This window comes from Lactuca sativa, chromosome 5, assembly GCF_002870075.4.
Source record: "Lactuca sativa cultivar Salinas chromosome 5, Lsat_Salinas_v11, whole genome shotgun sequence".
Taxonomy (NCBI): Eukaryota; Viridiplantae; Streptophyta; class Magnoliopsida; order Asterales; family Asteraceae; genus Lactuca; species Lactuca sativa.
This window is the reverse complement of record NC_056627.2, coordinates 274,401,561-274,414,756: the sequence shown is the minus strand read 5'-3', so window position 1 is coordinate 274,414,756 and position 13,196 is coordinate 274,401,561. Positions and strand designations below refer to the sequence as shown.

General features: G+C 37.3%; 1 non-coding gene across 1 annotated transcript; it reads right to left on the bottom strand.

Moving 5' to 3' along the window:
* Positions 1-207: 207 nt before the first annotated feature.
* Positions 208-314, bottom strand: LOC111878870 (small nucleolar RNA R71). The gene has a single exon (XR_002845962.2). It is a non-coding gene; the product is annotated as a small nucleolar RNA R71 (small nucleolar RNA).
* Between the last annotated feature and the right edge of the window lie 12,882 nt (positions 315-13,196).

Sequence of the window (13,196 nt, the reverse complement as noted above, 5' to 3'; positions counted from 1 at the left end):
AAGCATCTAGATGAAGTCAACGACATTGCGGATTACTTCAATGTCCCTAATGTCAACAGAAACACAGTCTTGCTTAGGATGCTTCCCATCACTTTCAAAGGAGCTGCTAAAGAGTGGTTGAAAGCACTTCCACCGGGTACAATCACCACTTGGGCTCAAATGCGTGAGCAATTCCTGGACCAATTTTTCCTGCCATCCAAGATAGCCAAACTCAAGAAGGCAATAGCCAACTTTGAGCAACAGCCGGGGGAGTCACTATACGAAGCATGGGAGCGGTACAAGGGCTTGCTCAGAAATTGCCCTCAACATGAACTAAATGTACAGCAAGAAATGTCAATATTTTATGATGGGGTCAATGTGATGACAAGACAACTCCTTGATTCTCAAGGACCTTTGACAAAGAAAAATCCAAGGGAGTTCAAGGAGCTAATTGAAGAATTCGCGAAGCATTCTCGCGAATACCACAACCCGAGGCAAGAAGGAATCAAAGGCGGAGTAGGGGCACAAACTGAAGAAATAGCAGCGGTCATGGCCATGATGAATAATATGGACTGCAGGATAACACAGATGGACAAGTCGATACATGCCATAAGAGTGGGTTGCGAGAGATGCAGTGGTCCACACTTGACAAAGGACTGCAATGCAGATGAATATGGGAACAGAAAGGTTCAGTTGTGCTACTCTAGTGGGGATAAGTTTGATGAGGACTGGAGGAAACCGAAGAAGGAGTGGCTGCCATACGAGGAGTATAAGAAGCAAAAAGAAGAGAAGTATAGGCAAACAGGTCGAGGCCTTTATCACAAGGAGCAACCACCAGCCGAGAAGAAACCCGACCTAGAGACCATTTTAATGAAGTTTATGGAAGCTTCGGAAAAGAGACACGATGCCACTGATTCTGCCATTCTAGAACAACAAACTTTGATAAAGAATCAGCAAGCCTCCATCCATAACCTTGAAGTACAATTTGGTCAACTAGCCACTCTAGTTCATGCGAAGTTATCCCCGAAAAATACCGAAACGAAAACCCAATCTCATATAATGGCCATAGACACCGAAGAAGAAGCCATCTCGGAGTTCCTGGAAGCATTGGAAGAAGAACCACAGAAGCCCGATCAAAAGATGAAGAAGATCAAGCTCGAAAATCATGAAGCTGCTGAGTTCCAGAATTCACGACGTGAACCTTATATGTTCACGACGTGGACCCGTCATGAACAACAAAATTCTGCAGTCAGTTCGGTTTATCAGCCGCCTTTGCCTTTTCCGTCCCAAGCTACCCTTAGTCCACTGGAGAGAGAGCATAGAGAGTTTGTCAAGCATGTGAAGGGGATCCCGATTAATACTCCCTTTGTCGAGTCCTTATCCAAAACTCCCGAGCATAAAAAATTATTGCAAGATTTGATAGACACTCGAAGGCAATTAAAGAAGCAGTCTACAGTGATTCTAAGTGAACAAACTTCAAAAGTTGTGTTAGGAGAAACACCAGAAAAGATGGGGGATCCTGGACGCCTCACTCTACCGTGTGAGTTTGGTAATAAATTGAAGGTTAATGTTTTAGCCGATTCTGGGGCTAGCATTAATTTGATGCGTTTTTCATTTTATCAAAAATTAGAGATTCAGAAGATGAAGGCTACAAGAATGAAGATTCACATGGATAATCGTTCGGTGACACAACCCCACGGCATTGTGATGGTAAAAATTGGAAAATTTGTTTTTCCAATAGACTTTGTAGTCTTGGACATGAAAGAAGATCCCGATGTTCCAATTATCCTTGGTCGGCCATTGCTTAACACTGCTGGAGCTCTTGTTGATATCCGCGAGTCTAAGCTCACCTTGAGAGTTGGAGATGAAAAAGAAGTTTTTGGGATAGAAGATGGCTTCCCAAAAGAACATGTTCAAGAAGAGGTGTTCACAATTAACAAAGACAATGAACTAGAAGAACTGGAGAAGCTTATGGAAAAAGAGATCAAGGCAGTTCATCAAGTCAAAAGAACAAAACCTAGAGCATCTGTTCCATTTTTGGTTGAAGTCATAGCTTACAAAAGTCCACCTTCTTGGGTGAGCAAAGAGGATGAGGAGATGACAATTGATGAAGAGGAGGTCACTTCAAGAGTGACAAAGCCGGTGGTGCAAGTGGAGGAGGATGCGATGAGGTGCAAGGATGAAACTAAGGGCACAAAACGCAAGCTTGAAGAAGAGGAGAAAGTTAAAAAAGAAAATTCAAAGAAGGCATATAAAAGGCGAGTGCAAGCTTACAAGAGGCAATTCAAGGAACAAAAGATCCTAGTGGTGGATTCTTCCGAGGACTCAACGTAGGAGGCACGGAGTCCAGCTCAAGACTCCGAGAAAAAGAAGCGCTTCTCGGGAGGCAACCCGAGTTTGGTTTGAGAATTTTTTTCTTTTTCTTTTTGCATTGTAGTTTTAAAAACTTAGATCAAGACATCCAACTCTATTAGAATAGAATGTAGGGACCTTAAAACGGAAGTAGTAATAATTGAGAACTTAGTTCAAAGTCAAAAGTTGATTTTCCAGACTTAATTCATGACGTGAATAGTTAGCCGTTCACGACGTGAATTGTGAATGAACCGGACACATAATCCATGATATGGCTTAACCCATTAGACTATCAAGCCCAAGATCAGTCCGTGAGTACATGGCCCAAACTTAAGCCCAGACACTATTCACGACGTGAATCTGATAGAATTCACGACGTGAATTTTTAAAAGTACGGGACCACATAATAAGTCCCTGGAAACCAGTAAACCCTTTCAATTGTTTATTGTTCATGAAGTGGAAGCACAAATTGGTCCCCCCTTAGTCCCCATTGCTGCGATTTTAGCTGACAAATCCACAAATCTTCCTTGTGCTTACGTAATACTTCCAACAAAGGTACTAATTATTGATTATTAAGTTTAATTTTTGGTTCTAGTAGAGGAACTTAGGGTTAGGGTTTGTTCAATGACGAAATTAATTCTTTACAGTTTGTAATAACCTTAGAATGTTCATGCTAAGTGTTTGGAAGTAGTATAGGAGTAAAACCCAAGGATATTTTGACTGGATTTTTCCCGATTGTTAAGATTCTGCCTTCTAGGATTACGAACTCACGACGTGAATCTTACATGATTCACGACGTGAATTCTGGGGTTGAACAAAATTCATTTTTCTTCTATGTTTAATTTGTGGATATTTGTTTTGGCTGTTTCTTTTCCGTGTTGTTGCAGGAATGGCTCCAAGAAGAGAGGTTCCAGCTGGGGTTGCGGGTTTGCACCCGTTTTACAATTTTCCCGCAACAACAGCCCGTGATGTTTTGACCCGTTGGAACAACAGATTGGGGTGGCTTTACAACAGGGAAATTGCAGTTGCTCCAATAGTCAATTGGAAAAGATTGAGGGAAGTAAAGCTCGTAGACCGGGTGGGCCCGTTCTTGACAAAGATATTCATTGGAGATGGGTATTCTTTTACCTGTTCTGGTTGGCAGAATCTGTTCCGGGTGCAAGAGCGCATCTACAAGGAGTTTTGTGTCGAGTTTTTCGCAACGGTAACATTTCAGGAAACATTCCAAGATCCACATTGGCCACAGGCGTTGGTATTTCGATTGGGGGGTGAGTACCTGGAGTGCAGCCTGGTTGAGTTTGCTTGGAGAGTAGGACTGTATGATCGACAGGAGGCTATGACTCCCGAGTTTGGCATGTTTTTGAGTGGGGCTGCTAGAGGATATGCGAAGGGTGTCACGGGGTATTCTTTTTGGCATAACATTGCCTTCGGGATGTTTAATTTCGGAGTATCTCCAGAGAGCAGTATTCGGTCCCCGATCCATCGTTTACTCCACCGGTTCATCACCTTTTCCATCAACAATAAGAGGCATGGAGACAAAGTGACTAAGCAGAACTTATTTTTCTTATGGTGCATCTTACAGCATGGTGTCTGTTGCAACATCCCGTATTTTCTAGCCCGTTTTCTGGTCGGGTCTGCCGCGAGTTTGCGCCCTGGGAGCCCCATTTGGGGGGGGGGGGCATTTTGTTACTCGTTTGGCCCGTTCTTATCATTTGGTTGTTCCCGATATTACTAGATCCATGACATGTGTGGATGAGCATGACTTTGGTATGGGATATTTGGAAACTATGCGGGTGGTCAGAAATTTTGGATCGCATTGGGGCATAGTTCCATCAGATGTGGAGGGTGATGATGAGGATGATCAGCCAGCCGATCAACCTGTGCCAGAGTCGAGACCGAGGCACAGGAACGTGAGAGGAAGGGGAGACCGCGGGCAACCGATACACCCACATGCTTCCATGGTTGGTGCACCTTTTGGGGGTGATATGGCTGGTTACTTTGACCAGTTATCGTTGAGTGTGAATTGGATAGGCGGCACGATGGAGAATGTTGTTCGGCATCTTGGGGTGGAGCAGCCACCTCATTTAGGGTATCATTACCCAATTTGCCCACGATGGTCGGAGTATGGTGGTCGTGGAGGTGATGGAGCTGGTACCAGTGGAGCGCATGAAAATGAGGAGGATGATTGATCGTTATTTATTTTGTTTTTAGTTTGTTTTTAGTTTGTTTTTATGGGATTGTAAGAACTACTTTGAATATTATGTTACTTTTATTCTTCGTTGTTGATTGTTTCTCAGAAATTGCTAAGGAGCGCCTAGGAGGGATAGCGAGTTATGAATGCGTACGTTTTTAGCCGGGAGTGTTTATGATGGGTTTTATACAAACAATCCTATGTGTACATGCAACCCTAGCATTGGATCTATGTTTTCACTATTAGATACACAACATTATGAACACATAATAAAACCCTAATCCTAGCATATGGAATTCGATATTAACATATAATTAGGTTTATGATATTACCTTGATTGTTATGTAGCAATAACAATCCCAATTCCTCCTTCAATTGACTTTGGAAGGCTTAGAGTCACAAGTGTCACTCCTCTAATGGCTTACAAACACCATAAGCAAGTGGATAAGGTATAAAGAGAGAGAGGAGAGAAGTAGAAATTCGTCCTTAGATGCTCTATGGATCAAGTGCACGAAATCCTAAGGCCTTAGGATCTTTATATAGGGTTGGGATTAGGGTTTCAGTCCTTATCCTTATCTAGTTACTTGTCCATCAAGCAACCATAAGATAAGCCTTGAAAATCCCTATCTCCTGGACCTTAGACGATTTTAAGGATATCCTTATCCTTGAATTCGTCCATCCTTTAACAAGGATAACCATTGCCCTATTTTGCAACTATCACATAATTATAATTCAGCCCCTCTAGTTTAATTAATTACATTTGATCACAAAATTAATTCTTAATTAATTACTGACCAATATTAATTATACAAATATGATTTCTCCTTTAATATATTATTCTTATAACATATTAATATCATAATAACCTCTCTCTTTATTTATTTCTCCAATCAAGTTGCTTTGGTGAAGGCAACCCAAAAGGACCATGCACCATCGGGTCAAGTACATACCAAAATAGTTATGGACTTAGACACTAATCCAACAGTCTCCCACTTGGATAAGTCTAATAACTATTATGCGTATGACTTCAGATCCTGATCTGCAATCGTAGCTTTCCAAAGCCGATGTCAACTCTGATCCTATCAGATACGCGTGTCCTTAGATAAAGGATCATATATTCCTCCATTCTAGATATCATATGAGATATGATTTCAAATCATTCTCTTTGTACTATATCTCGATTCCCGATTTATGATGACTGACTAATTGAACAAATCAAATTAGCCCTAGCCCGGCCAAGCATTTACGTTTGTCATCACTAAATCATCGAGGGGCCCAAAAGATATCGCTTTTATCCTACCTTGGATAAAAGGAATGGATAAACTTTGATACAATGCTTGCTTGCACTCACGCACCGAATCACACACAACAATATGTTTTATAACACCAAGTTACTAGTGCGTTTACATATTATCAATGTGCAACCGAGTTGCAAGATACAACTCACACATCTCGGTTTCAAGAATATAAGATGTTATCGTCTCACCAATCACTCGTGATACAATTCATGGAGTGATCCAAGTGAGCGTGGGTTTAATCCAATGCTCAAATTCATATTCATAAGCACTCATGAACGTTACAACAAACATTTGCTTATGTCTAATGCTCTTTAGAAAATCCACACACCAATTCACGATAGTCTTCATTCATATCTACTTCCAACATATGAATGATTGTGGCTCGTTCGAATAATTTGATTATTCTTAATAAACTCAATTTTTCTGGAAGTCAAAACATGCAAATGTGAAACACAAGAATAATACTAATCCCATATGGCCTCAAACCTTTGAGTATAAATAAAACGCCTTTTATTTATCACCATATTGATTACTCATTATATGTCGTTTCAGGTAATCAACTTCTTACTTGAATTACAACACTTGTCCCATGCTCCTAGCATGCATACAATGTTTACCTATGGTTCTTACTTTGTGAAATAGATCACATTGAAAACATTTCCAATCATTCTCATTTCACAACTCTAAATCCTTTTCATAAGTGAAAGAATATCAAATTCTTGCTACTTATAGAATATGCTAGATTCTAACATTCTATGCAACTTATACTTTCATAATGTCAATGTACAAAAGTCACAAAGACTATTGCCAATGATATTACAAAGTCTTTTATCGGAAATTGTTACAAGACAATTCCTTAGATATGATGTCTTTCACTCAAAGTACATTCCTTTGAACATCATTTTGCATAAAAGTTTCTAATCTAGTCATAGATTATCAATATTCAATTCCCAATGTGGATACATTTCCATATTTTCCATATGACAACTTATTCTTAATAGAATCTTATCTATTCCTAATAATGTCGATATGGTCCATCCAATATGAAACATTTCCACAATTTCCATATGACAACTCAATACCATGCTTCCAACTACTCACAAGCAACCAATCCTCGTCGAACTTTGGATTATCCTTTGATAGTTGTTTAATTATTTTAGTCAAAACCGATTCTAGTCCCTTTTCCCTCTAAATGCGCTAGACATTTGGAAAATTTTAAAATGGTCAAACATTAAAGCATTTGCAATCGATCCTATACCCGAAGCGTATGGGACACGACGCACAATGTTTTATTTGCTATGTTCTCAAAATTCGAATTGTGAAGAGAAATGTCGTAATCATAATCGAAATTTTAAGAACACACTACGTACCTTTGACTAAATTTATTAACATTTCTCAACCTAATCCTTTAGATTTGAAATGAAGCATAATATTCTCTCCCTTAATTATAGCAAAACAACTTTACAACCCTTACGACTTTGCAAGGTATAACTTTTGTTTTCTATAATTAATATTGCCAACTTGCAATACTTTCCATAATAATCATACAATCATAACTTTTATGCTCCCACCATCATGATGATTATTATAAAACATAACACTTATGCTCCCACTAGCTTCGACATGTATTCATAAACATCTTAACTTTCAGAAAAACAATACCTATTGAATTTATTAAGTTCATGTTTTTAATACTTAATGCTTTGATAATCCTTTATCAAGGCTTCTTGACCTTATACACCTTTGCCTTAGATAGTTCATGTGTGTGTCTAAACAATTAAGACTAACTGCCAAACCTCACAACTCAAATCATGGAAAGGGATACCGTAACCATGATCGAATTTGAGAATGCAATTTTACAATCACTATCTTCTTAAAATCTTCCTTAGTGAAAGCATTTCTTCACAATCATTTTCATGAAGGAGGAAATCTTATGACACTTAGATTTAAACGGTGTATTTGTTCCTATCCATGTGAATTTGTTAGAACCAAAGTTTACGACAAATTCAAACTCTTATGGATCGAACTTTCTTGATCTCGATTTCTTGCCCTTATGGTAGCACAGCTGCCCACTATGTCTTCCAAGTAGTTAAGCAGCTCACCTTTTCTTATCAATGTACTTTCCATTGATCAAGGTCCTTGTCTTTTATGCATTCAAACTCATAGGACTCACATGCATAATTAACTCAATTGGAACAGCACAGAAACAAAATAATGTCAACACGATAGGTTGTAAACCTCAACTCGTGTGCTAGTGATGATCGATAAGGTTTATTTGATTTGTTCTTGAAACTTTTCAAGACCATTAAGACTCCCACTGACTCCTTGACATATAAGATTCTCTTGTCAATAAATATTTCTTGACAAACAAATATTCAAGAGTTAGTGTAGCTTTTATCAAAACACTTCATAAATTGGTCCTAGTTGGTCTTTGTCTTATCCAAGACATCACAACTTTCCACATTTGATGAACGTTATAAACCTTTTAATACTTGTCACTCATTGTCACATTCCTAACTCTAAGACTTGTTTTGGAACGAAGTATGATTGACTTCTTGATTTAACCATTTCTTCAATTCTTAATTCCTCTACTTAAACATACAATTGTACTAAGACTCACTTAGAGGATCAATTGAGATATGGTTCTTAATCATTAAGACCTATCATAAAGCATAAAAGGTACTCTCCCTTCTTCTTAGAATGGTGAACCTTTTATCTTTCTGCCTACATGATTCTTCTTATTCGTTTTGCTATTGATTTAAACCTTTTTAATCAATTCCGAATTACACTTAATCTTGTAAGTATAATCATATTTACTAAACCTTTAGTAAATCATGACGAATATCATTGTGATTCTTGTGGTGGACTTGATCAACACGCAACTTTGTGTACTCGATCTCCTAGTCCTTCACTTGACACTTTGTTAATGAATTAGTCTAATTTCCAAATATGAAATTTCTCATTCATCATGCAACCAAGTTGCGTGATTCCAAATTTCTGTCCAATTGAAACTTGGGCGATGAGAAACTCTCCCTATTTGGTAAATTCTCGATATTTCCATAAATAACAAAAATAAGAATCATATCCAATCGTTGTAGAAATATGCAAACATCAATTTTCATAACGATTTCACTGCAAGGAAATAAAAAAAAATAAATAAGTCAAACAAAATTTATTTTATTTATAAAAGCAGCGGAAAACATTTGTCCTTACAATGCAAAAATCCATTGAAAACTATGTATTTAAAAAGAAAAAATTTCTAACAACTCTATCATAACTATCTAAGCTCTAATCTTCAAGTCTATGCGATCAAGATCCATTCCTTGTGATTAGATTCATCTTGCTCTTTCACCAAGCTTCCTTTCTTTTCACTGATCCTGTAAAACATTCAAATGCAATCTTATCACATTATGTATTAAGAATTAATAAATAGGAACTTAATGGAGTTAGATAGTGGATTTTACCTGAAGCGCAAACATACTCTTTGACTCTCCCATCTTCTGGACTCTTCAGGCTCTTTGGGCAGACTTGTATCCAACGCCCTTTCTTTTGGCAGCAAACGCAGGTCGGTTCTCCTAGAACGTCCTCGGAAGCATGGTTGGTTGACTTTCCCAACAAATACGCTCCATTGCTTCGCCAAATCATTTCTGATTCAGCAGCAATGAGCATGTAAGTTAGGTCACTGAGGTTGTCGTCATGATCCATCATATAATACTTTCTTTTGAACTCATTATATGATTCAGGAAGTGACTGCAAAACCCAATTCACAGCCAACTCATCTGGGAATGACACACCCAACATTATTAACCTATCAATGTGTGATTTCATTCCTAGAACGTGGGCACACATGGGTTTACCATCTTCATGTTTCATTTCCAATAGGGCCTTAGTGATATTGAACCTTTCAATTCTTCGATCTTGTGGGTTAGGGAGAACAATAGGAGGAGGAGGAAGTGAAGCGTGATTTCTCGTTCCTCGATTGAATCGTGGAATATCATCTTCATGTGGAATGCTTGTTCCACGGGATTTGGGAAGACCATAGTTGTCGAACTTTGACATCTACAAAACGGGAGAAAACGAATTCAAGTTAGTTGATTGATTGAGTCCTTAGTAAATCACCCAATGAGATACTAAGGCTAGGACCCAACACAATATTCTACAACTCAGGAGAGGGATGCCGTAACCCTTATTGCAGAATATTTGAAGGTAAGTGAATGACGATTCACTAATTTCCACCACGAAAAACGAAAAAGAATGAAAACTCCTAGATTCTTTGAGATTCATTGAACTTTCAACGGCATGTTTAAATCTCGATATGCCCCTCTTGTTTGTGACTGGGATGCCGAGGATCACAAAGCGGGTGTGAATAACCATGCAAACTTACATGGTGCCCTCACATGTTACAGTCATCTATTCGATGTGCCGGTAAACCACACACGCTCCACCGGACTATGACAAACATTGAATCACCCTTTGCTACCTTCTCTTAGAACCATTTAGTGTGCCGGTAAACCACACACGCTCCACTAACGTCTTCACAAGGGTACAAAGTGTAATTTCATGGAATTGCATCAATTCACTTTTGCCTAAGTAACTAAGATTGGGAATTTGAAAAATATTTAGTTACTTTTGTACTTCATTATACTTATAATGGAAGGTTTTTGTCCTATCTTACCCGTTCGGCTAACGACCCTCCACTAGTCAAGAGTGCGGTGGGTAAGAGTGGATACCCATTCAATCGCCATTTTATAGGCAATTTCCTTAAACACCCCTTATAGACCAGCTTCGTGAATGAGGCCTACTAACGGTAAGACTGACTTTTACTTATACATATATATAATGTTAGACTTTTAATGTTATATATAGTATAGGGTGTGTTTTACACTTTAAAATACTAGGTGGTCAAATATAACAATTATACTTTTAATTGTAAACCAAAACTTTTATGAATTTATTAAACTTCTTTTAATTATACACCTTAATTAATTAATAAAATCATAAGGCTGTGATTTGAACTTTTCAAAGCAATACTAGGGTTTTAGAATTTATCATTCCTAAATTAAACTTTTAATCAACTTTTAAATTCCAAAACTTGAGGGCAAGTTTTGAAACATTTCAAAACAATTTAGTTTTAATTTCTCTTAAAAAATATTTCGAATTTATGACATGTAAATTAAAATTTTAAATATTAAAACTCTTGATTTAATAATTATCTTGAATTAGACTATTAATTTAATTATTAAATCATAAGGGATTATCTAAATCATGAGGATAATTACCATTTATACATTTAAGATATCCTAATCCCTTAAATATCTCCCTAGATCTCGAAATTAAGGATAGGATAATGCAAAATCTATAATTACCATATATAACAATTAGAGGATAATTACAAGATATGGGATAATCCAAATCCCTAGAATTTGGGATCTTATCTTGGGGAGGAGGCAAATTTCGAAAATCAAGGGATTAAAACAAACCCTAGATTTCGAAATTTAAGGGTTTAAGGAAAGGATTTGAAAATCTTATTCAAACTCTTGCAAATTAGGGTTTGCAAACCCTAATCTCGAAAAAAACCTAGCCTCCTAGGGTTTATTGGCAATAAACCCTAATATGTCAAGTTCATACAATTGAATAAACTAATTGAAAACAAATAACCAATGGCTTTGATACCACTGATGGGTTTTATACAAACAATCCTATGTGTACATGCAACCCTAACATTGGATCTATGTTTTCACTATTAGATACACAACATTATGAACACATAATAAAACCCTAATCCTAGCATATGGAATTCGATATTAACATATAATTAGGTTTATGATATTACCTTGATTGTTATGTAGCAATAACAATCCCAATTCCTCCTTGAATTGACTTTGGAAGGCTTAGAGTCACAAGTGTCACTCCTCTAATGGCTTACAAACACCATAAGCAAGTGGAGAAGGTATAAAGAGAGAGGAGAGAGGTAGAAATTCGTCCTTAGATGCTCTATGGATCAAGTGCACGAAATCCTACGGCCTTAGGATCTTTATATAGGGTTGGGATTAGGGTTTCAGTCCTTATCCTTATCTAGTTACTTGCCCATCAAGCAACCATAAGATAAGCCTTGAAAATCCCTATCTATTGGACCTTGGACGATTTTAAGGATATCCTTATCCTTGAATTCGTCCATCCTTTAACAAGGATAACCATTGCCCTATTTTGCAACTATCACATAATTACAATTCAGCCCCTCTAGTTTAATTAATTACATTTGATCACAAAATTAATTCTTAATTAATTATTGACCAATATTAATTAAACAAATATGATTTCTCCTTTAATATATTATTCTTATAACGTATTAATAAATCATAATAACCTCTCTCTTTATTTATTTCTCCAATCAAGTTGCTTTGGTGAAGCCAACCCAAAAGGACCATGCACCATCGGGTCAAGTACATACCAAAATAGTTATGGACTTAGACACTAATCCAATAGTTTAATGCCGAGAGTCGAGACCCATATTTTCAAAATAAGTGTGGGGTGAGTTAAGAGAGTGGAGTGTCAGCGAAAGAGTCATAAACTGATGACTTTGAAAGAGTCTTAATACATTAAGACATTATAAGAAGAATTGGGCAATGTTTTCTGCTAGTCCAGTTTTCACGACGTGAACTTTTATTATTCACGTCGTGAGTCAGTTATCAGGAGGTTTTCATAATACGCTAAGTTTCGATCTCACGTCGTGAATATTAGATTTTCACAAGATTCCAGGCCCTTGACATTTTAGTCTTCTATAGGTTGATGCTATTCTTCTTGTCAATATATTCAAGATTATTTTGGCTCATTTTTTTTACCACCATGCAATGTGGCATATGCTTTCCCACATTAGTCATTCTACTTTTGGAGACTTACACCATATTTGAAGACGATTGAAGGCTCGATTTCATGTTTTGCCGGTACACTCATTTCCCAAATTCGATAACCAAGTTTCTATTTTTGGAGTCCATATTCAAGATGCACGTTTTCCACACTTTTGGAGATGTTCACGCCACTATCCCAAGGGAGTCTGTTCCTTTTTCTCCCTTTTCTTTAAGTTTCTTTAAACTTGATGTATACAATGAGGGCATTGTATGAAATAAGTGTGGGGTAGGGGTAGAAAAAGTAAATTGCTAGATAACCATAGAATTTGATAGTCAAAGTTGAAAATTTGAAAATTTTGAAATTGAAATTTAAAAAAAATGAAATCTAGTAATAATAATTTGAGCTATAATTGCTAGTATTATGTGGGATGATCCGATGAAAGTTCAAATGTTTAGTTGAGCCAATATACGTTATAGTGCATTTGTGGTCTCCCTTATTTTAGTGAAATCATGGAACAAAAACATGAC